Consider the following 25,400-nt stretch of genomic DNA (forward strand, 5'->3'; position numbering starts at 1 on the left):
TTATCAGATTTTTGTCAAAGCGATATGAGAGTTGGAATATCTATAAGATTAGATGCTAGAAGTCAACCAACAATAATCAGATGATCGTGGAGACGATTGTTGATGATTGTCATCGACAATGATTATTAGCAAAGACAATAGAGTTCTTTAACTCTGTCAGTTGTCGAACCTCTTTGATATATAAAATCAAGTCATATTTATAATTTTTTGAGAAGAAAATTTTGATAAAATTTGATTAGAATCCAGAAAGTTCAATCGAATAATTCATAGTGATCACATAGATCAAATATTATTTATCCACTATTTGTTATGGTACTAATGTTAGAATTGAATGATCTTAGCTCATTGGATTTGTCTCATCTAGTCATATCTAGCCATTCAATTTGACTATCAAAGCAATATGAGAGTTGGAATATCTATAAGATTAGATGCTAGAAGTCAACCAACAATAATCAGATGATCGTGGAGACGATTGTTGATGATTGTCATCGACAATGATTATTAGCAAAGACAATAGAGTTCTTTAACTCTGTCAGTTGTCGAACCTCTTTGATATATAAAATCAAGTCATATTTATAATTTTTTGAGAAGAAAATTTTGATAAAATTTGATTAGAATCCAGAAAGTTCAACCGAATAATTCATAGTGATCACATAGATCAAATATTATTTATCCACTATTTGTTATGTTACTAATGTCAGAATTGAATGATCTTAGCTCATTAGATTTGTCTCATCCAGCCATATCTAGCCATTCAATTTGACTATAAATATGTGAGATTTAGAGATCATTTTGATCATGAATTTTATTTTAAAAGCTTTTTATTCAAATATTACCTTAAGATTATTATCAACTAAGTGAATTTTCTAAAGATATGTTATGTTCCCCCTATTTTCAAACATTGAACCTTAAGTCATCATAAAATATATGTTAAATCATTGAAAAATTTTGCAATGCAAATTATAAATTTTGAAAAATCACAAGGTGTAATCGCTACATGGATTTCAATATGGGCATCTCCTCAAGGTCGTGAGGAGGTTGAAAAAATATAAGTATTATCTCTTTAATTATGAATTTTGCTTTGCATGATGTCTCCATATCTATTAGAGTAAACGTTATTGAAAATATTTTCTTCGGATTTTTTAAATTTGTTTGGAATTAATTATAAAATATCTATTAGCCTCTAAAATTTGAAAAAAAGTGATTTCATAACATTAAAAAATGATTATGAGAATCTAAAAAAGGTCGAAATAGGTCTATTAGGCCCAAAGTGCTATTTTTTTTTTTGAAAGCTATAAAATTTGTTGCTCCCCCTTAAATTTTAAATACCTTCTCACATGGGGGTAGGGGAATTTGCTCCTTTTGTCCCAATAAGTTCCAACTCTCTCTTAAGGAATATTTCACATCATATATAGGCAATATATAATTTCCTATTTATAGGCTCCCTTATGAAACTGTAATGGATAGGCAATGTGTATCCCCTTTAGATGCTCTAGTGCTCCTCCACCAATAATAATGAAGATCCTTTAGTGTTCTGAATAAAAAAAAATCAAATTTCTCAATTTTTTCTTTATAAGTTTGGATTCCATCTCCTAAAAGAGGCTCAACACTGTCTTATATAAGCAAAGCATTATTCTTTTATATGTTCGAATATTTTCTCTATCATGAGTATCAAACTTTCCTACAAACATAATTATGACACCCAATATTATCAATCTCTATAGTGGAGCTTTAATCTTCCTTTTCATGGGGTTTGAATTCCTTTATTTAGAAGGATTAGGATATAAAAAGAGTTTTTTCACCCCATTTTGAAGCTTTTATTTTTTCTCAAATAAAGAGATAATTACTATCAAAATTAGGAGTAGCTAATGAAAGAAATGATGTTTAATGGAGTATGAATTTTAACTTAATATCAACTTTAGTGTTAACATTGGTGGCATAGAGTGCCAACGTTGACAATAAAGCCATTGAAATCACTAAATATAGACAAGATAAAAAATTTCACCTTGCATCAAACATTAAGAGGGGAGAGACAACACATTAAAATTTGATGCCTGAGTTTAGTATTTGATTTTGAAATTTATATTTTTTTGTACTAATATACACACTTTATTAAAATTCACATTCAACTCATAAGAAGTAATGAACTCCCATTCAAAACTTGCCCCTAGAGGTGGTAGTTTTTGTATATATTTGAGATGAACTTAAAATATTTAAGCTCAATATATCTTAGTTGAATATTTGAGTTAACAATAAGATATTTAGTTCTAGTAATAACTTAATTACTTCACTTTCTTAGTTGATAAGGAACTTTTGAGACTTACTCCATCAAAAAATATTTTTAAGAATGTATACCTTTTGGATAAAAGAGACTTATACCTTAGGAGGCTTTTAGCCTTTTGAGAGACATGTATCTTCTTAGATTTTTCCTTCTATGATTTTTGGATATACGCTTACCTTTAAGGGCTTTTGTCTTATGACATTATTAGGTTATCTGCATCTTATGATGTTTATTCCTTTTGAGGTATTTGGTATACTTTTACATTCTACGACTTATGCCTTAAAAGATATTTAGTGTGCCAATACCTTGTAAGACTTTTAACTTTCTGAGTTTACGATATATTTAAACCTTTTGAGGCTTTTTTCTTTTCATATTTCTTATGTACATGTGCCTTCTAAGGCATTTATACTTCTAAGGTTTTTGGATGAGTAGAGATCCTATCAACCACATACTCTCATAGAGTCTTTCTTGTGAGGCCATGTCCACTACTAGTTTCTCATTAAGGAAAACTCAAGGGTATGCCTTTTAAAGACAATAGGTGGAGATCTTGTCTTCTATTTTCCCTCATAGAATCTTTTAAGTGAGGACCCAATCGACTACTAGCTTCCCTCAAGGCTACTTCATAGGTGTGCCTTCTAGGGGTTATGGTTAGTTGTAATATTGTTTATCAAAAGAAGGATTCATTGATAATTTAAATTAAAACTTGCTTGAGTGGTACATATTTATCTCAAGATATAAAGTTTAATATGACGAGGAGTTGAACTTCTTTAAGTTGCCTCAATAGAGATTCTTCCACTATATAAGAAAAATAAGATTATGATGGCACTCCTATTCCATAAGTCTAATAGTTTTCTTGCTATGATTATCCTGATGTCATATATTTTGAGGTTTATGATATATATGTAATAAATAAAGTCCCAATTATCTTTGTTGATATGGATGTTCACTCTCTTCTTTTAAATGGACATATTTTAATATTGAATGACCTTTTGAATGGTGGAAGTGATAATATTGAGATTGGCCTCTGCCATTTATTTTTTTAATGATTTTGGCCATTTTAGGTGTTAAGAATTTTGGATCTCCATCAGAATGTTTCCCATAGATGTGTTAAATAGGTTGGATGACTTGGGGTAAATTTAGTGAGAAGGGCTTCCTTGATATCTTGATCACCCTTTCTTTTGTATTGAGAGTGATCATTTTTTTGTCATGAATTTATACATTAATTTGTTTAATTATTTTTTAAATTACTTTTGATAAGTATTATTGGTCATGTTAATAATAAATTTTTCTTCTACTCAATAAATAAAATTAGCAAAAGAGCAGATTGCCTTTTGCATCAATGAGGAGAAGAAAAATCCATAAAAGAGACCTCCAAGGAATGTACCTCATAATAACTATAGATTCATTCCTAGATTTAGTGCGTTAAAATATGGGTGTTCAACCTAGTATTTCGATGATTTCAAATAGTCATGGTATTATTATTTACTTTTCCATGCTTTATATACATTTCCTATTTCTTTTATATCTTACTAACTATTTCAAGTACAATATACACCAAGCTAGATTAAAGAAGTTGTCTCAAGTTAGTGTAGCATTAATGTCAAGTCCAATTATATAAAATGTTTGCTCTTTTTATTTTCTTGAGTCATTTATGTAATTATGTATATGTTGGTTGGAAAATCGAGCACACACTCACAAAGGGGATGAAAATTAAAAATTTAAATTTTTATGTTAAATCATACTGTATGATCCCAATTATATAGTACGATCTATTAGATCAAAAACTTATTTAAGTATTTGCTTAAATACAATAAATTAAATTGAGTTATAATTAATTATACTATATGATATCTAATCCTATAGGATAATCAACTATTTTGATAAATTCCACTATCAAATCTATATTATCAAAATTAAGTAAATTTGAAATATAAACTAATCATATTGTACAAAGGATTTCATGCTATATGAACATTAATGAATATTGCCTAATTTTGTCCTTGTAGATTAAGAAATTGAATTAGAATTAAATCCTAATTAATGATTGTATTGTATAATCCAAATCATACAGTCCAATTTACCTCAGAGATAAGTGAATGAACTTTTGCTCATTCTATATGAACTTTAGTTCATCTTGGATGATTCTTGATTCAATATAACTCATCATACTATACAACTTAATATCATACAAGATGATCTATGAGGGATTTGAACTAATCAGACATAATGATCCTAATATTATAATATATGAACAAAAGCTTTAAAATTAAAAATTTTGCTAGTAGGAACACTTCGAAAGGGTATTCTATTACCCAACCACCACTATTTGATAATACTTTATTTAACTTTTGAATAATTAGAAATCCCCCCTTTTGCAATCTATCGATTTTTATATGTGACATATGATTCAAATTGGTTATTTCTTCCTTATAGAACTATCAATAGTGTTTAAGTAGAAATACCTTTTATTGAATGAACTTTATAAGATTGCGATCTTGCTCAATTGGATGTAAAGTATCTTAACTATTTCTTTTGTATTTTAAAATGTGAAGATTATATGTGTGTCTTCTACTGGAAAAGAAATATGTTATATTTTTGCTGACCTTATTTTTGTATGAGGTCACTAAGACCCACTTGGGTCTCTTACTAGTGACCAAATGTTTGGGAAGTCTCTATTGCCTAGTCATATAGGTCCTAGGTAAGGCCCAATTCAACATCAATCAAACTCAAATCCACCTTTTAATTCAATCCATATTACAGCTTCCAATCAACATTTAATAGCCAATCAGCCTCAATCATATAACTGATTTTCTCTGATGTGAATGATCTAAGTCCAGCCATTAAACTCCTAAATCCAATCCAGATCCAACATCCCAAATCAAATCTTTGGGTTAAGGACTAAGGACTTGAAACCCTTTATGGATGATTTTTCTACTACCTTGAAACCCAATCAACTAGCACTTGATTCATATCCTATTAAGTGTCTATCAAGTGCATGTTGATATAACATGCCTTTAGTGCCAACCCTCCAAATCTGAGCTCAATCTGACATTTCTAACCCTAAAAACTGAATTGAAATTTGAAAGCTACAAAACCTTCAAATATTTATGGCTTATGCCACTAGAACACTTATCATCTAGTGGAATTTGACCTTGGAGTCTCCTCCAAGCCCTTTAATCACTTCTAGACCTTTGATATTTATATGCCAAATATTAACATGCATTTTTTTGGATTCACTTTGACCCAAAATTAACCAGAGATTAGAATGACCAAAATGCCCTTAAGGGAATTTTTGGACTTTTGGCCAAAAATCAACTTGGTTCAATCTCATCGATCTTTGGAACCTTTTTCAATCCATCTCAAACATCACTTGGGACCTGTTAGACCCAAACCTAGACCATGGGTCAACTTGGTTGACCAGGTCAACCTAGGTTGACCTAAAAGTCCTAAGGGTCAAAATAGTCATTTTGACTGAAATGATCTCCCCATGCTTTGGGACCACTCCTAGTAGATTCAAAATATCATTTCAAATTAACTTATTGATTCTAGACCCAACCCTTGGGTCCACTTGGTTGACCAGGTCAAGCTAGGTTGACCAGGTCAACCTAGGTTGACCTAATTACACATTAACATCCCAAATAGGTCATTTGACCCAAATGACCTTTCTAGATCATGAGACTACCTCCCTTAGACTCCAAATACCCAAACAAACCCATTCAACCTATTAAGTTCATTTCAATCCCTCAAACCAACTCCTAATCATAGCCTAAGCACATCTTAGTCTTTGGTCAACCAAACCTAAATAGAGTTGACTAAGTCAACTCATATTACTTGGACAAAACTATTTCCTATGCATTCCATTTCCAACCCAGAAGCACTAGACCTCCTCCAAACCTATAATCTTATCCCAATCAATGACTCAAGCATGGCCTAATCATCAATGTATCAAATCTATTGAATTTGACCAAGTCCATTCAACAAACTTTTGTCAACCCTTCTACTCTATTTGACCCCTCACTTAAAATGAACACATATTGCCTCCATCTCTCTCCAAGCCACTCAACCAGCAGCTTCTATCCTACCCTTGCCACCTCACCCCACTTTGACTAGTTGACCAGTCAAAATGGTCAACAAGCACCCAAAGACATTCCAAAGGGTCAAAATAACATTCTAAGCTCTTCTTCTTTGATTTTGGCTATTGTAGGGACCATATTTACGTCCTAAAGCTCCCCCAAAGCTCCTCAAACTGAGCTCAAGGATGGGTTTAGCTTTAAGTGGCAAGTAGTCCACTCCCTTAAGCCTAAAACCACTAATGGCGTGCTAATTGAACCTAGTATTTTCCCTACCATTCCATAGGTATGGGACAGGTGTAGGGTATTTAGGGGAGGCCTCTAAAGCATTAGGTCCATCCAAGTTAAACCCTAGAGCTTAAGGAGATAAAAAAAACCCATTTTGAGCATCATTTAATCCCTCACACTCTCTTTCTCCCTCCAGCCTCCTAGACCTAGATCTCATTTCATTCTAACTATTTAGGCCTTCCTCTGCCTTCCCACTACCAAATCCAAGTGGTTGCACATCATAGACACTGATCTTTCCGACAAATTAACCACCCATTTCATCCCAGCCTCTTAGTAGTGGATCTAGATGCTTTTGGATTTGGATATATTTTAGAGTTTTATATTAGGACAATTTAAAAGCTAAGAAAATTAAAGATCTCCCAGATCCATTGGTTAGATTCGGTATAATCTTGAAGCCCAGCTTATGACACTTAGATTTAAATAACTTTTTATTAAGAGTTTCTTAAGCTGTCAAAAGTAATCCCCACGAATTCTGTTCATGAACTCAAGTTGTGTTTAAAATTTTATTCATATTGGTCTATCGGGTCAAAAGAAAGAGACAAAAATATGATTCTTAGGGCTTACCATCAGTGCATGCTGGTGTATAAAATATGGACTGTTGATCTTACGATTAACGATCTAGATTTTATTATTTTCCTTGGTTTTTCGTATGTTCATCCACCTCAATCTAGACCACCCATCTCAAACCGTCAAAGATCCATTGGCACCCGTGGTTTGCTGAATCAGATAAGTGGCCATGACTGCATGGTGCCGCCTCTAGCCATAATGGCCAAAGATTGCCATGGCACAATCATTAGTCATCAATGCCTGTGGCTCAAAATGAATGGGCCAGATATTGCCATGTTGCCTCCCCGATCAATAGTTTTAGTTCAATGGATCAGATAACACAACGTAGCCCTTCCCGCTGCCGGTTTAACATTTAATCATTTTTAATTAGTTTTAAATATTTTTTTAATTAATAGAACTAAAAAACATCATTAAAAATTAATTAAAAACCAAAAAAATTATGTTTATTATATCAAACTAATAAAAAAATTTAACCTTTTAATTTAAAAGTAGTATTAATTTAAAAAGTTAAATATAATTTAAATTATTTAAGATATTAAATGTTAAGCCTCTTTTTTAATTAATAAGGAATAATCAAAATATTTTTGAATTTTAATTCATATACATAAAATAAACTCTCTTATTTTTATATATCATTTAAAATTATTTTATCTTAATTTTAAACTATTATTAATATTAATTATAATTCAATATACTGAATTAAGCATTTTAAATTGTAGGACGTCAATTCAATTATTGAAATATTTAAGAATGAAAAAAAATTTTCAAACTTAATATAAAAATTTAAATATTTGATAATTGAAATTACAAAATTCAAAAATACATTTTAATAAAAATAGAAAAATTATTCTTTAATATAATACTATATATATATATTATATTATAAATTATTTTAAGCATCTAAGTATTTAATACTTAGTTAATGTTTAATTAAATGAATTCAAAATAATTTAAAAGTTTAGGAAATTATTTTAATTAATTTTAAGTTCCAAAAAATATTTTAGATTGAATAAAGTAGATTTAAGATTATTTTAAATTTTAATTATTTAAAATTATTTTAAAAGCCTTTAATCTTCTAAATTTTAAAAAATCTAAAATAAAATTAGAAAATTCCATATAATATCAATTTTTTGAGAATTTTAAGTACTTTATTCAAAATTAATTTCTAGATCAAATTTTAATTTAATTTTTGAATAATTCCAGTTACATAATATTTTTGTACTTAATGATTATTTATAAAATATTTAAAAAATTTTAAATTTTATTCTCAAAATGTTTAAACTAATCAGAGGATCTCGCAAGTATTTTAAGTTGTCTTTGACAGTTTTTTGTCTTTTATTTTAAATAAATAATATTTATATTTTGTAAGATCACACACACAACACACACATATATATATATATATATATATATATATTATAATAATATATATATATATTATATATATATAATATATATATATATATAATATATATATATATATAATATATATATTAAAATTATTTTAAAAATTATAGGTATTTAATCTTTACATGTTGTGGGGCCCCCCTTGAAATTTAAAGCAGTTTGAGCCTATGTGAATAGGAACATGGGGAATGATTAGTGAAATTGATTGTATCACCCAATTCCATGTCCTATTCAAAGCTAGGTAGTTGTAAATGAGAGTACTGTATGCTAGGGTATCAACTACATGCAGTCTATATCTCTAGAATAGTAAGGGACTTGGTTGTATTATGTTTGTGCATTTATATGTGTTAAGTCGAAGGGTTAGTAAAACCTTGATTCAAACCTACTTAACGTAGTGGCATTATTAAAGATAATGATTAATGACTTGTTTAGAGAACATAAAAGATTCTAATAAATAGGATACATATTCCCTTGACTTGAAATTTTGAACACATAAACATAGTGACATTGCCTACCCATAAAAAAATTTCTCACATATTTTTAAAGTCATTAGGCCTCTTAATTAATTTACTTAAATTTAAACCCTTAATTAAGCATCTAAAATTCCAAAAATTCTAATAAATCAAGATTAAATCTGAAAAATATATATAATATTTCTAACTAACCATAATTAATCCCTCAATTATGGAAAATTAAAACCAATTTAATTTGAAATCATTTTCAAGAATAATGTAATTTTAATTAAAAAATAATCATTAATTAATTTAATCAATAAAATAATTAAAAATCCCAAAAAATTCTCAAACACTTGATAATCCCTCATTAGATCATTTGTGATCTTTGAAGGCGATTTTAGGAAGTTTGGAGTACATTTAGGTTCAAATCATTAAGAAGGCCTTTAATTAAAATAATTTTATAAATTGAATAAATACCCAAACTTTCAAAAATTATAACTAATTCTAGAAAATTCAAAATTGAACAAGCTAAAATACATTCAACTCAAATTAAAGTCTTATATTATAAAAAAATATCAATACTTCAAATTAATTAATTTCAAAAAGTGAATAATTCAGTCAAACTCAAGTCAAAACCAAGTCAAAACTTCAAAAATTCATAACTTTTTTTAGAAAACTCCAAATTGAGCATACTAATAATAGAATTACTTATCATAAGGTCTAATATTTATTAAAAATCTCAAACTTTAAAAATTAACTTTGGTTTAAAAAGTCAGCTTTGAGACCCTTAATTAATGCTATTAAATAATTCCAATAATTCTAAAAATTCAATAATTCATTAAAATTTCAAAAATTCTAATTTGATTAATGAAATTATCTAACCAATATTCTAATACATAACAACCACTCCATATATGAGGTTTATAGGAAGGACTACTCTGGGCTACGGGGCTATGTGTCCAAAGGAGGCATGATTCCTCGAGCCTTATGGCACAACGACACGCATAAATTTAATGGTGTGTTAAACATAAAAATTAATTTACTTTTGATTATTTAACCAAATTAAAATCTATAATTCAAGTACATCAATAAGGTTTTTAGGATGGACTGCTCTAGGCTATGGGGATATGTGTTCTAAGAAGGCCTAGTTGCTCGAGCCTAGTGGCACAATACCATAAACCCACTGATAGAAAATATAAATTAATTTAACTATTAAAATCATTAATTAATTAAATTAATTAAGATTAATCAAACCTTAATTTCTAACTAACTAAATTAATTTAATCAATCCTAATTACTACTAGATAACTCAAGCTTATGAGGTTATTAACTTATCCCCAAGGAAGGTGAAATATATTGTGAATATATTTTCAGGAAATATAATTTTGATGGTAGCAATCACTTCTATTTCTCTATGACTTTCTTGCCTAATAACATTTCAGGTCCACAAAGATCAAACTGTAATTTGAACCAGCTTAAGATTAGGTACACTAGGTCTGAGTTAGTTTATAAACTTTTCCTTTTCTTGAGTATATTGTAAATGATGTGATTCATGATGCTAAGTAACCTTGCACACACACACTTAGGGGAAATTTTCTAACTATGTTAGAGTTTTTTTTTTGCTTACATCATCCAAGACGATCCCAAAATTGTCCTGGATGATTAGTTAAAAATAGAAAACCTAATTAGGGCATCCTGGTTAAGGCATCCATCATTAAGCGTATCGTCCTAGACAATATTTATATCGGCTGAGACGATAGGCTGAAATAAAAAAGAATCAGCCTCCAGATCTATTTAGGTAGCTTTTATTTTTGGACATCGTCCTGGATGATGCAACATAATTATGCCTAAATTAATCTAGTAATTAAAGAAAATAATTAAGGTTTGATTGCTCGATCATATCATCCTGGACGATCATAGGATCGGCCGGGATGGTTAGTTTAAAAAACCTTAGCTTTTCCTGGATGATCAATATCAACCAGTTATTATTTAGGACGATGCTCTAGACGATTATGGACCTCTGAAAGGACATCGCTTAGCTACAAAGTGTAGAGGGCGTACGACCGCACCACCCCGAGGGATAGAGACAATCACGAGCCTTTGCGCTCCTCATAAATGGGCCAATGGAAAGGCATATTAGATCGTACATATGACTAACTATTGAGGATAGCAGCTCTCAGCAGCACACCCTGATGGGTAGTAATATATATGACATGAGCATAACAACGAGTTTCCCCCACCCTATACATCAGCTTGAGTGGGGTTTATTTGTTTGTAGAATTCAGTTTCCATAGGCACAAGCCCCTGTGGTTAATTACATCTTGGGCCGAAGCCCAAGAAAACTCTCAGTTAAGGATCCTATATTATCCTTTCCAAAATGGGATTGAAATATAAGGCTAAAACTAGGAATGTTAAGAGAGTTGCTATTTGTATATTTTACATTCTTACAACTTGTATAGTTTTTGATGATTCTAAATATTATTATTTTAAGTATTATATTCTCCTAACACTTTTTGAAAGAATTATTTTTGCTCTTATGTAGACTAACATTTCAGGATAATCATACTCCAGACTACTGAGGACTTCAAATCAAATTCAGCACATCATAATTTATAAATTGAAGTATGTATTTTTCATTCTATTGAGTTTAAGAGATTGAGATTATAATTGAGTAGCTTAGCACACACAGATTTGGGGAGATCTTTAAAAAAACATATTGATCGTACGGGATGAACCATGTTAATACGGGACGATCAGATCAGTTATCCTCTTAGAAGAGCAATGGAATAAATAGGAAGTGAGAAAATTTTTCTAAGTAATGATCATCCAGATAAATTTTCTTATTCATCCCAGGACGATGTACTCTGGATTCTCACTTTGAACTGTTCGTCTAGACGAAGTTTACCATTCGTTCCTGGACGATGGGCTCTGGATTTCTCACTTTGTATTGGTCGTCCAGTCGAAGTGCATAATTCATCCCAGAATGATTGGCTATCGATTCTCACTTTATGCTGATAGTCCAGACGATTCATCCTGTTCGTATCAGGATGAAGTTCTCTGGACACATGACATGAACCATTCGTCTAGACGAACACTCATCATCGTCCTAGGATGATGTCATCTATTCCTTAAAAATTTGGGGCCATCCTGTAGTTTCGTTCGAACGAACCCTTGATATAACTATTCGTCCTAGGACAAACTTAGTTCGTACTAGACGATAATCCGGTATAAAGTCAGTTCATACCAATTTACATTGGGTTCATATGCAATTGTTTTTATACTATTTATACAGGATGATCTGACAATCGTTCGAGATGATCGACTGTGTACAGACTTGAAAATCAACAGTTTTTAGACGGTTTTTTGTGTCTTTCCTATATAAGGTCCATTTAAAACTGTATTATAATCTATTTACCGAACGATCTTTATGTAAACTGGAGGGAGAGTGAAGGAGAGAGTGTGTGAAGGAGGATTCTTATTACTGGAGCGTGAAGGATTCATTTGGTACTAAAAGGTAAGAATATTCAATTATAATTTTTTATTACTTCACTCTTTTCTCTCATCCTTCTAGATTTTTTGTGAGAAGATCTATCAAGGAGATCCGGTTCTCTGCCGACACTCATGGAGTGTGAAAGGATGAAGGGTTCTCTGCCTACACTTGGAAAGTGTGAACAACCAAAGGGTTCTCTGCCCACATTTGGAGAGTGTGAAAGAATGGATGGTTATCTGCCAACACTTAGAGAGTGTAAAAGGACGGACGGTTCTTTGCCAACACTTAAAGAGTGTAAAAGGATGGATGATTTTTTGCCAACACTTGGAGAGTGTAAAAGGACGATGGTTCTCTACCGCACCGGGTAGTGGTGGAAGAAAGTTTTTATAAAGGCTTCTCCGCGTTGCTGTGGGTGCAAAAGGAGAGTTACTAGTAGTATTAGTGCAATACTTAAAGGGTGCCTCTGGTGAGTGGATGTAGGTCGTGTTTGACCGAACCACTATAAATCTTGTGTCTTTTATTTTCGGCTGCTTTTGCTTTTTTACTTTACTGTATTGTTTAATTTATGGTTGAAAAACTTTTTCTACAAAAATTCACTAAAGTTATAATCGATTTAAATTTCAAAAGAGGGATAATTTTTAATTACCAATTCACCTCCTCTTGGTTAGCCGTTGGGATATAAGCTTTGGTCTAACAACCTAATTCATATTGAACAAGTTTCAACAAGTGATATCAGAGCTTTGTTTCAAAATCATAAGTTTAGACTACTTTTTGATTAACATAGATGACTACATTTGGAAACCGAAATACACCTGAGGGTTACTCTATAACTAGACCTCCATTGTTCGACAATATTCATTTTGATTTTTAAAAAATATGCATGTCTATATTTTTACAGTTACTTTATTATCGTATGTGGATCTTAGTTCAGGAAGGGTATACAAAACCAACTAGACTAGTTGACGAAGTTAGAGTTGAAACACCTTTTATGAACATTACTTAGCACAACTAAATGCTAAATGCTTAAATAGTTTCTTTTATGCTCTTAAATTAGAAGATTACATGCGGGTTTTTACTTGCAAGAGTGGAAATGACATATGGGATAGACTTTGTATAACTTATGAGGGGATTAATGAAGTTAAGCAATCTATACTTAATATCTTGTTGCATGATTATGAATTATTTCGCATGAAATCAAATGAATCAATTTTTGATATGTACACAAGATTCACACAAATAGTCATATCTTTACATGCATTGGGTAGGGAACTAAAGAATGCTAAAATGGTTAATAAGATACTTCGTTATTTTCCTTCTGCTTATGATGCTAAAATTACTGCAATTACAGAGTCTAAAGATCTAAACATTTACTCTATTGACAATCTTCTTGGATCACTAATTACTTACGAGCAAGGAGTTAGCCATAAAAAGATTGATGCAGGTGAACCATGAAGAGAGAAGAACATAGCACTTAAAATGGAGGAGTCAGAGAGTGAACACTCACAACCTGAGGATGAAGACGATATCGCACTAATGACTAGACAATTCAGAAGCTTTCTGAAGAGGAAGCAAAAGAGATGCCAGCAATGGAATCGAGGTAAATTTAATAAAAATATAAAGGTTTCAAATGATATTATTTAATATGAGTGCAGGAAACCTGGATATATTAAGTCAGACTGCCCAAAACTCAAAGCCACTCATAATTAGGAGATGGTAGAGGAGAAAGCGATTGTAAAGAAGGGCAAGAGAAAATTTCAAAGAGCTTTCTGGGCAGACTCAGCTTCACTCGTTAGAGATAAAAAAGGAAGAGGGAGTCACTAATCTGTGCTTAATGGATGATAGTCTTGATAAGTCATATCAAGAAGAGGTATGCGACTTGACTTACAATGAACTTTTTGAAGTCTCTGAACACATACATCACGCATATAGGAAGTTAAAGAAAATGCATACTAGTTTGAATTTAGAATTTTTGGAATTACAAAAAGAACAAGAGATCCTTAGGAAAGATCATGCCTTAATTGATGACAACCATATGAAATTACTTGTTGAGTATAACGACTTGAATAAAAATCATGAAAGTTTAAAATCATCCTATGCAGAACTTGAAAAAGAATTTTAAAATTTTAAGGATGAATTAGAGAGCAAAATTTATAAAATTAATTATACGAATCGAATTTTAGAAGATATAAATTCATTTTACAAATTGAAGATAAACGCTCTCGAGGAAAATAGGATAGCCCCTATACTTGAAGATTTCACTAATCCTATTTTGTATCCTAAATTTATGCAATCCCTGAAAAGATAGATAAATAGTAGAAGACTTAGGAATCCATTTCCAAAAGTCAAATGTAATAATTGTGGATTTTTTGGACATATAGCACACACATGTACTTTAAAGAAGAAAACTTATTTAGTGTGGAGACCTAAGATGTATAAACCTAAACATATCATACATGCATCTGATTATAAATTGCCAAAAGGATAACCCAAACTTGTTTGGGTTCCCAGGTCTAATGTTTGATAATTTTGCAGGGTCGCTCTCACACAAGACCTCATGAGAGCATATGGTACCTAGATAGTGGTTGCTCAAAGCATATGTCTGGAGATACTACATAATTCATATCATTAGAAGTCAGAAGTGGAGGCAAGGTTACACTTGGAGATAACACCACAAGAAAGGTGATTGGGTCAGGTATGATTGAAAATCTTAAAAAAAAATTTATTGAAAATGTGTTATTAGTAGAAGGCTTAAAGCATAATTTGTTAAGTATTAGCCAGCTATGCGATAAAGGATACTGTGTAAAATTTTTTCCTACTAGCTGCATATTAAGCCTAAATGAAAATGATATTTTAAATAATATAAGGGTAAACAATGTGTATATGCTAGACTTGAATTGCATTAAAACTCCTACTACTTTTTGCTTAAAAACTATTTCTGATGAGTCATGGATTTGGCATAAGAGACTTTGTCACTCTAGCATGAAAAACCTTAAGAGAATTATTCAAAAGAACTTAGTAAGAGGTATACCAAAACTAGACTTTACTAAGGACCATCTTTGTGATGCATGTCAATTAGGAAAATAAGTGAAGTCATCTTTTCAGTCCAATAAGGATCTTATAACTAGTAAACCATTAGAGATTTTGCATATGAATCTTTTTGGGCCAGTTGGAACTATAAGTCTAGGAGGAAAGTTATACGGATTTGTGATTGTGGATGATTATTCTAGATTCACATGAATTATATTTCTATATCATAAGAGTGAATCATTTGAGAAATTTAGAAACTTTTCGACTTGGATTTAAAGGAAGCTAGGATGTGAAATTATGACTATTTAAAGTGATCATGGAGGAGAGTGAGAATAAAAAATTTGAGGATTTTTGTAAAGAAAAAGGAATTGATCACAATTTTTTTGTACCTAGAACCCCTCAACAGAATGGGGTAGTCAAAAGGAAAAATAGAACATTAATTAAAGCTGCCCGAGCCATGTTGGCAGAATACTCACTTCCTAAATATTTTTGTGCTGAGGCAGTTAGCACTACATGTTATGTTCTGAATAGAGTGAATGCGAGATAAAAAATAAATAAAATACCTTATGAGTTGCTAAAAGGAAGAATACTTAATTTATCATATTTGTATGTTTTTAGATGTAAGGTATTTATTTATAACAATGGAAAATATGCCTTAGGAAAATTTGATCCAAAATCAGATGAAGGTATTTTTATAGGATACTCAAGTGTTGTAAAATCTTTTAAAATATTCAATAAAAGAACTTTGGTAATTGAGGAAACCACACATGTTGTATTTGATGAATCTAGAAATTTAGAAGAGCCAAATGTTGAAGAAGATGAGATAGAGATTAACTCCTAAAAGATTGATAAAATAAATTTGTAAGAAAATTTGGAAATAGAAAACCCTTTGCCTAGAGATTTGAGATTTTCTAAGAACCACCCAAAGGAATTGATTATAGGTGAACCTATTGAGGGTGTAAGGACTAGGTGTGGACTAAACAAAGAAGTCAATCATTCAGCCTTTATTTCAACCATAGAACCCACAAATATTGATCAAGCACTTTCGAATAAATTTTAGATTTTTGCTATGTAAGAAGAGTTAAATTAATTTGTAAGAAATAAAATTTAGGAATTAACTGCAAGGCCAATGGATCGAAGTGTAGTTGGAACTAAGTGGGTTTTCAAGAACAAAATGAATGACTCAGGAATAGTCATTAGAAATAAGGTTAGATTGGTGGCTTAGGGGTATAATCAGATTGAAGGGATTAATTTTGAGGAGACTTTTGCCCCTGTAGCTAGAATTGAAGCAATTAGGATTTTGTTAGCCTTTGCCTATTTTAGAGGATTTAAATTGTACCAAATGAATGTTAAAAGTGCCTTTTTAAAAAAGGTAATACAAGAGGATATTTTTTAAAATAACCTCCAGGCTTTAAAAATTATAAACACCCAAATCATGTTTTCAAACTAAAAAAGGAATTATTTGGATTGAAACAGGCACCTAGGGCCTGGTATGAGAGGTTGAGCACATTCCTACTTGATAGATCTTTTGAAAAAGGGAGTGTGGATACAACCCTCTTTTTGAAGAAAATTGGAGAGGATATACTCATTGCACAAATTTATGTTGATGACATCTTCTTTGAATCTTCTAATAAAAATCTTTGTGATGAGTTTTCTAAAATAATGAGTAGTGAATTTGAGATAAGTCTAATGAGAGATTTAAGTTACTTTCTAGGCTTTAGCATTAAGCAAATTGATGAGGGTACATTTCTTAGTTAGTCAAAATATGTTAAGGACATGCTAAAAAAATATGAAATGGATATTGCTAAACCTGTTAGTACACCTATGAGTTTCTCAGTTCAGTTGGATAAGGACCCTAAGGGAAAATTTGTTGATCAAAAGAAATTTAGAGGGATTATTGGATCTTTGCTTTACTTGACAGCTAGCAGGCCCGATATCATGTTTAGTGTTTATTTATGTGCTAAATTTCAATCAGATCCTAAAGAATCACATTTGACAGTAATAAAAAGGATTTTAAGATATCTATTAGGAACTCAGAACTTAGGAATTTGGTATCCTAAGTTTAGCTCTTCATTTGAAATAATTGGTTATTCAGATTCAGACTTTGCAAGTTGTAGGAGTGATAGAAAGAGCACTTCTGGAACATGTCAGTTTATTAAAAATTCTTTAGTCTCTTGGTCCAGTAGAAAATAAAATTCAGTAGCCCTATCTAATGCTGAAGCTGAATACATTGCATTAGGAAGTTATGTGTCACAAGTACTTTGGTTGAAATAACAGTTGATTGATTTAGGATTAACTATATGCACTATTCCCATTTATTGTGATAACACTAGTGCTATTTTCATTTCTAAAAATCTTATTCAACATTCAAGAACCAAACATATAGACATCAGGCATCATTTCATAAGAGATCATGTATCCAAAGGAGAAATTGAACTAATTTATGTTTCTATAAAAAATCAACTTGCAGACATTTTTAAAAAACCACTAGCCTTTGATACTTTCAGTACATTAAAAACATGGCTTGATGTGATCGATTTGAATGCTTAATTAAACTTATTCTACAACATTGATGTGTGTTTTTCTATTTAGTGTTTTTGTGTGTATTTTTGAGTTTATGATTTTCCTGTATTTTGTGTCGTTTTTTTATTGTGTTTGTGTTTTATTTTTGAAAAATTCTCACATTTAGATTCTTGAAAGCATGCTTCAAAATTAAGTGAAAATCGTTCGGGATGAAAGTCATTTCGTACGGAATGAATTGTGTAGTGTATTAACTATCGGATTTGAACGATTTGCATACATTTTTTCAGTTTTTATTTTACTATTCGTCTGTATGATCGTGATGATCGTCCAGATGATGTGTATTCAATCGTATGTACGCGTGAAGGAAGTTATACGAATAAGATCAAATTAATTATTCCTGATTGTATGTACGAACATTTGGTTCGTCCATACGAACATGTGGCAATTTAAAGTAGGGGAAATTCCAAACTATCATAAAAATGATCTTAAATTTTTGATCGTCCTGGACGAACACCTGTTCGTTTGTATGATTGTCTTAGTCAAAAGTATGTACGAAAGGATGCATCGTAACTTGTGTGATTACTAAAAGCCATTTTATTTTTGGAGTCATTCATTCGTCCATACGAAATTTCATTCGTACGTACAAACTCAAATTTGTACGGGACAAAATTAATTTCTTCTGTACGAAAACTCATTTTTTTTTTAAATTGAAGGCTTTTGAACTCAAATGTCATCACTTCAAACACCCCTTTCAAACACCCAAAAACTCTAGTGAAAACTTCCTGTCCAAGGCTAATGAGGAGTCCTTCCATAGGTTTGCTTCAGCCAAAATCACTCCATCTAGAGTCCTTCTATAAGAGCAAATCAATTTTAAGGTAATGAATCTGTTTGCTTTCACTCAATTTGGCCTCATTCTCAATCTTTTCCCCTTATACAATAAGGAGACCTTTCACTACTTTCTTGCGAACAAGTCCTTTAACTTTGATCATTCTGTGATTAGATCCTATGTGTTTAAGAAGAAAGTAGAAATTACTAAAGAGGATATGAGAATCTTTTTAAACCTAAGGACTAAAGGGATTAGAGCCCATACCTTGACTACTACTTCTGATTTTGACTGGTCTGAAATAAATAATATCCTTAGAGGAATTAGAGTAGTAAGTCATTTGCCTAAGGTAGCCATTCTAAATCAGAATGCCCTAATCATCCAGCATATTCTTCGTACCTCTATTATACCTATAGTTGGTGATCGAGTAAATATTACTCCACTTCTTTCTATTGTGACTTATCTAATCATGACTAGCCAACCTATAGATGAAGCCCAACTACTCATTGACTATATTTATGGACTTTCTGAGATTGGCCATGTCTCCCACAAGAGAAAGAAAAATATTTCCTTAGGACATCTTGTGACTCACATTTTGGAGAAGAAATATGATCTAGTTCATCCAGTTCAAGATTTCAAAGAACCTCTCTACTTCAACGATGGATCTTTTTGAGCAATCTTCAATAAAGATGAACCACATGAACAACATGTTATTAGTGACTCAGAGGAGGAACCTGCACCTGCACCTGCTGGTGAATCAAGTTATCAAGATTTGGTTCACAGATTTGATCGTTTAGAGACTCATTTTGATCAAAGATTTGATCAAATTGAAACTCATATACAAATGCAGGATGATCAGTACCATCATGATATGAGTTGGATGCGAGAGCAAATCAATGGTACAAACTCAAATATGATTATGATGAGCAGTTATTTTAATTTCTACAACCAGCAACCTCCTCCAAATTAGGGCCCCTCAAAGTGATTTACTTCCTTATGATCTTCTCTAGTTGATGTGATGTGATGTGTTTTGTATTAGTTATATGTTATTATCATTTGATGTATTAGCATTTAAGTTTTATATTTTAAGTTCAGATTGTAAGCATATTGATATCATTTCTACTGATTATAATATTCTTCATCATGAAATCAATGTAAGTTATCTTGTCTTGCTTTTAATCTTATTTTGAAATGTTTGTTAGCCTATATGAAAATCTCTAAAATTTTTTATCTTACAAGTGTTATACCTTGAACTGCAACACAAAATTGAATTAATTAGAAAATCTAATTTTTTAAATTTAAGTTGTGCTTATAACTTGATGTAATTAAGAATGTCAATCTCATGTCTCTTGTTAGACTAATTCAAATTTTCATATTATTATTATAATTGTGATGTTTACTTATTTTATATTTTTATTTCCAATATAAATATTATTATACTTAAGAGAAATTTGAAATGTTTTATTATTGATTTTGGAAAGATCAAGATTACTCTTAAAAAATGTATAAATATACAAACATAAAAAAGAATGTGCAATGATTCGCAATTTAAAAAAGAGGCACAAAATAAGCTTGCAAGTAAAAAGATGCAAAAAAATATGCCAAAACTATTGAAAAAGATGCGCAAAGTGCCACATGTGATAGTTAATTATTTCCTTAGTCTTTCAATCTTTTAATTCAAAATAATCTTCTGTATGATTTTATTTGGTATTGAGAATTTGAAGTATATAAATTTTATACTCATCCTTTTTACAATGATATTATTCATCTCAATGTTTAAATTGACTCATATTTTTTGATAATTTCTCTTTATTATCAATGTTATATCTCTTCTTAAATTATACGAATCATTTTATTTGCAAATTTATTTCAAGCACTTTCAAGGATCAATTATAAAAGGATTATCATATGACTGCTTACATTTATGTTTTTGTTCTTTTTCTTCTTCTCTTTTTGCTGTTGTCTAAAAGTGAGAGAAATATTATTTTGTTTTAATCATTATTTTATCATTGTACTTTATGTTCTAGTGATTGTATGTTTTGATTGATTCTCTCTGTGTGTGTCTCTTTGTGTTTGTGTTCAAACAAAAACTTTAAAAACAATTTTTTTTTTATGCTCAAATGCCTCCTTATTCTCAAATGTTTATCAATTTAGGGGGAGTTTAGGAGATTCTTAGAATTTGAAAATTATACAAATAATAATTATTTTGCCATCATAAAAAAGGGGGAGATTGTTAAGAGAGTTACTATTTGCATATTTTACATTATTGCAACTTGTATAGTTTTTGATGATTCCAAATATTATTATTTAAAGTATTGTATTCTTCTAATACTTTTTTGAAGAATTATTTTTGCTCTTATGTGGACTAACATTTCAGGATAATCGTACTCCAGACTATGGAGGACTTCAAATAAAATTCAGCACATCATAGTTTGTAAATTGAAGTTTGTATTTTTCATTCTATTGAGTTTGAGAGATTGTGATTATAATTGAGTAGCTTAGCACACACACTTGGGGAGATCTTTAAAAAATCATAATGATTATATGGGATGAACCAAGTTCATACGGGACGATCAAGTCAGTTATCCCATCAGAAGAGCAATGGAATGAACAGGAAGTGAGAAAATTTTTCTAAGTCCAGATTGTCCAGACGAATTTCCCTATTCGCCCTGCGACGATGTGCTCTAGATTCTCACTTTGAACTGTTCATCCAGATGAAGTGTACCATTCATTCATGGACGATGGGATCTAGATTTCTCACTTTGTATTGATCGTCCAGATGAAGTGTATAATTTATCCCAGGACGATTGGCTCTGAATTCTCACTTTGTGCTGATAGTCTAGAAGATTCATCCTGTTCGTATCAGGATGAAGTTCTCTAGACACATGACATGAACTATTCGTCCAGATGAACATTCATCTTCGTCCCAGGACGATGTCCTCTGTTCCTTGAAATTTTGGGATCGTCCTGCAGTTTCGTCCGAATGAACCATTGATATAACTATTCATCCCAGGACGAACTTAGTTCGTACTGGATGATAATCGGGTATGAAGTCAGTTCGTACCAATATACATTGGGTTCATATGCAACTATTTTTATACTATTCGTACGAAACGATCTGACGATCGTCCGGGACAATTGACTGTGTACAGACTTGAAAATCAACAATTTTTGGATGATTTTCTGTGCCTTTCCTATATAAGGTCCACTTAAAATTGTCTTTTAATATTTTTTTCTATTGATCTTCGTTTAAATTGAAGGGAGAGTGAAGGAGAGAGTGTGAGAGCTTGTTTGAAGGAGGATTCTTACTACTGAAGCGTGAAGGATTCATTTGGTACTCAAAGGTAAGAATCTTCAATTATGATTTTTGATTACTTCACTCTTTTCTCTCGTCTTTCTAGATTTGTTGGGAGAAGATCTGTCAAGGATATCTGGTTCTCTGCTGACACTCATGGAGTGTGAAAGGATGAAGGGGTCTCTGCCTACACTTGGTAAGTGTGAACAGACGAAGGGTTCTCTTCCCACACTTGGAGAGTGTGAAAGGACGGACGGTTCTCTGCCAACACTTGGAGAGTGTAAAAAGACGGACAATTCTCTGCTAACACTTGGAGAGTGTAAAAGGACAGACAGTTCTCTACCAACACTTGGAGAGTGTAAAAGGATGATGATTCTCTACCGCACTGAGTAGTGGTGGAAGAGAGTTTTTATAAAGGCTTCTCCGCCTTGTTGTGGGTGCAAAAGGAGAGTCATTAGTGGTATTAGTGCAATACTCGGAGGGTTCCTCCGCGGAGTGGATGTAGGTCGTGTTTGACTGAATCACTATAAATCTTGTGTCTTTTTATTTTTCGCTGCTTTTGCTTTTTTACTTTATTGTATTGTTTAATTTGTGGTAGAAAAATTTTTTCTACAAAAATTCACTAAAGTTATAATCGGTTTAAATTAAAAAAGAGGGATAATTTTTAATTACCAATTCGCACCCCTCTTGGTTAGGCACTGGGATATAAGCTTAGGTCTAACAACCTAATTCATATTGAATAAGTTTCAACAAGGAAGTCTTATTTAAATGGGAAGAATGGTTCAAATGGCTTAGTCAATATACATGGCTCATACTGACATTCGGAGGGTCTAAGGCACTAAAGGGAAATTGGAGAAAAGAAACTCAAGCACTCCAAGCATATATGAGAGAAGGATGGAAGTGGCGTCATCTTATGATGCAAATAGGTAGGGTTTATAGCTCCAAAAGAGAAGAAAACTTATCAACCATTTAGGCATACCATGAGATCGAATGTAATAGCCTTGAATCTTAAATCTAAATTAGGTTTAGTGTTCTATGCAAAACACTAGCACCCGTACCATAACTAATACAGTACAAAACCTAGACTTATCCCAGCCTGGATTGGGGAGACAGCTAACCACCTAATCGATTTAAAACTATGTTGTCCGGTCATTTATAAAAGATAGATGGGTGGTTTAGTTTTTGAAAATTAAGACCAACAAAATGGCCTTGTACTTATATAGGGTGAATGCTCTTAGAGCTAATGTAATAAAAATTTTAATTTAATTAGTTTCTAATGCAATACTTGCTAGTTGAAGGTCTAAATCATGAATGTTTCAAATTTTAAAATTAGGCTTATATAAAAATAATTTTTAGAAGGAGACTAGACTTCCCCAAGTCTGGCACCTCATCCTTATAGGCTAGATTATTCAAACTCTACCCGCAGGAGAAGAAGTGTCTCATATCAAGGAGAAAGAAAAATGTAACATTATACATGTGACCCTGAATAATTTCGATAGTTCCCTAATTTGTTAAGTTTCTATGTTATTTAATTATTAAAGTTTTAAAGATTAGTTATGAGTAGAAAACATTTTAGTCCTTAGAGAGCCTAATAAAATTCAGGCTAAAACAAAAATAACATATAAATCGCCAATAAACTAAGAAACACATGCAATCCTAGAGGCAATCATTTATAAATAAACACATCAAAATAGTTAAACTAATTAATAAATATCCATAAGACAACTGCCCTTAATTACAAACCAGGGTCTGCAGAAAATAAAGTGGCCGGGCACCACTGCCAACAACTCGGATTTCTAAACTTAGAAATGATGCAAATGACTTAGAGTGAGATATTGGGTCTTCAGCTCTTCAAGCTTCCTAGATTTATTCTCCTTGGACTCCTTGGATCTCTCATCCTTGGACTCCTTGGATTCATTGTGGCTTAAATATTTAAATGAAGAGACAATTCTCCCTTGAAGGGGTATTGCCTTTTCTCTTTGGATATCTAAAAGCCATCCAAACTCGATCTTTGAAATGGAAGAAAACTCCCCCTCTTGAGGATGCCTTCTTCTTTTGGAATTCAATTTGGATAAGGATATCCCAACTCAAAGACACTTTCACAACTCTCACCAATATTACAAATAATTATATTAATGGAAAGCAATAAATTCCAGACTTTCCCGTAAGATTATCTTAAAAAAATCTCAAGCATTTATAATATCCCAATCAATTTATATGAAAATAAAATTACTCATCACAGTCACACTTGTCCATGCTCTTAATTATTTTGAGGGCTATGCAGTCTCCAGTGCACCTGTAGCAATTATAATTATGATTTTTATTTAGCCCTCATTTATTTAGGGGGGCTGAGTAATTTTTGAAGCGCACGTATAAAATATTATTAATATTTAAATCATGACAATTACCCCCCTTTACTTAACACTGCATGAGCATGGCCACCTATAGAAAATATTATTAGTATAAAAATATCAATCCTAACCTATGGTAAATCTAACGCACAATCAATTCACATAGTACAGTAAAAGTAAGTAAACACAGTAACAATTTCACTCACAACATGCAGTAAAATCTCAGAAAGCCCGGCACACAATAGAAAAGTAAATACTGGCCAAGCCTAGGTCTAGAAGTGGTGCACTAGTAAATAATTCTACATGTGGGTAAAGGATTATGTGGCTAGGATAGATCTTAAGCTGGGTAGTTAGTTAAAGTTGCCTAAAGTTCAAGTTTGTTGAATGTCTAAAAAGGAAAATTTAATTAAAATTTAAATATTAGTGAATTAAGATACATTTTAGTTAATTTAGTTTTTTAATTCATTTTAATTCTTATGGTAATGGTAATTAAAGTTTAAATTGTATTAGTCAATTTTGGAAAGTCCCGGGTCCTAGGTGCTAGGCTGAGGGGTCCAAAATGTCACTATGAGAAATATGCTAGTTTTGGGGGTTCTAGTACTTTTTAAAAAGATATATAGATCTAAGTGTAGTGACTTAGATCTAAATTTTTTTTGAGAAATTCTTACCGTTAGATCTTCGAGGTCTTCAAACGATTGAGCTTGTAGATTGTCCTCGTATGTTTCTTTAATTGAAATCACGAACAAATGAACTCTAGGTCAACCGGCTCGAGGGCTTGATCTCGCCGGAAAGTCGGCGCCGGCAGGGGTTGACTAGTGGATTT

Source organism: Dendrobium catenatum, unplaced genomic scaffold (genome assembly GCF_001605985.2).
Source record: "Dendrobium catenatum unplaced genomic scaffold, ASM160598v2 original_scaffold_267013, whole genome shotgun sequence".
NCBI lineage: Eukaryota > Viridiplantae > Streptophyta > Magnoliopsida > Asparagales > Orchidaceae > Dendrobium > Dendrobium catenatum.